The sequence below is a fragment of the Phalaenopsis equestris genome, unplaced genomic scaffold (assembly GCF_001263595.1).
Source record: "Phalaenopsis equestris unplaced genomic scaffold, ASM126359v1 Scaffold000098, whole genome shotgun sequence".
Taxonomy (NCBI): Eukaryota; Viridiplantae; Streptophyta; class Magnoliopsida; order Asparagales; family Orchidaceae; genus Phalaenopsis; species Phalaenopsis equestris.
The window spans coordinates 486,771-488,620 of NW_018164540.1; positions in this window are offsets into that span (position 1 = coordinate 486,771).

The window sequence follows — 1,850 nt, forward strand, 5'->3', positions numbered from 1 at the left end:
TATATATATATATATATATAATTGATGAGCAGTATTTTTAAAAAAAATTAATTGACTACAAGGCTGCAAAAAATTATAATAAATTAAAATTATTGATTAAACAATAAAATAAAAATATATTAAATTATATTTGAATGTTATTTTAATATAAATAATAAGATTAAAATTTCGTCCCGGCTGTTAAAATGATTATTTGTTCGTGAATAACTAATGTTCGACTCGTCAAACAAACGAGCTGAACACGAGCACATTTTTTTTATTCGAAATATAAATGAGTCGAACATAAACATTTGTATTTCTTAAAGAGTCGAACATAAGCTGACTTTGGTTTAGTTCGTGTTCTGCTCTTTTACACCCCTACATATAAACTAATACTGGTCAAATTCATGATCGTAGAATTTGAACGGTGAGGATTGAATCGTTTGATCCCATATTTATGTTGTGACGAGATCTATAGATACACCAGTTGTTATTGTGGTATATCTATAATTCAAACAGGAGAAGAACGATCAACCAGTTGTTGTGACGAGATCTATAGATACACCAGTTGTTGTTGTGGTATATCAATAATTCAAACAGGAGAAGAACGATTGACGAAGCGAAAAATAGAACGAGAAAATTCACACCAGAAAAGAACACAGATTTATGTGGTTCGGCAAATTGCCTACGTCCACGGAGTTGCAAAGGATTTTACCTATTTGAGGAATTTATACCAGTCTCTCACCTCGACTTACAAGAGAAATCTCTCACTCTTCGTTGCTCTCTCTATTCTTCTCTCTATATTCTTCTCTCTCTACACCGAGATACACCGAAGAAACTCTACGTCGAGATATACCGAAGAAGACAAACTTACAAGAGAAATAAACCCAATTTCTCTTCTGCCACAAGCCACCAAGAAGAAGCATAGGGAGAACAATCTTCTTCTTCCTTCTGCCACAAGAAACTACAACTTGCACTTCTCTTCCTCTGCCCCGAGGAAATCGAAGAAGAACTGAAACCGTGACTTCTAAACCAAAGGAGAGCCATCCGAAACTTTTATCACGAATAGGAGAGAGCGAAAAGATGCTTCGCTTCACAAAAGATGAAGGCGGGAGTGGTTATTTATGAAGAGGCGTGACTCTCTAAAGCAAAGTAACCGCCCAAACATAGTGAACCGAGCTCCACCGTTTCTAACAATTCTCCCACTTAGAGACCGGTACACAAGCTGCAACATCTTCATCCTCAAACTGATATCCTCTACTGGGGGTGTCGTCTTTTTCTTCAACATGTATCCTCCACCTCTGCAATTCAAAGCCTCTTTCTTCACTCTAGAAGACCAACTGAAGCCGTGCACTACTTCAGTTTCTCAAGAGTAACACCCTCAGTCAATATATCAGCAGTCTCCACACATCTTTGCACCTCCAAGCTATTTCTTGGGTCACTCTTGTCTCTTCTTACAACTCCCACTGCATGTGCAACCTCCTGCCTCTACTGAAAACCTTTTTCAACAAGTCTAGTCTTGTACCTCTTACTGACATTACACTCAGTCTTCACGTGGTACACATACTTATTGTGCAATGCCCTCTTCGCACTTGCTCGAATTTTCATCTTGCAATATTTCTTCGTAGCTCTGCGGTTCTTCAGCAACTGTCTGTGGAACAATAGGAAATGGGTGCCCCAGACCCACTTTCTTCTTCACTTCCATCACTGCCATGCACTGTGGACTCTGGTAGATTTCCTACCACATTCAAAACCCCTGAATATAATATTAAGTCTTCAACAGAACTATGAACTTCCTGCAATAATGCATCATATACTTCTTCAGATACCACAGTTGTACTATCATTCTCCATCTTCTTGGGATTCCTGCT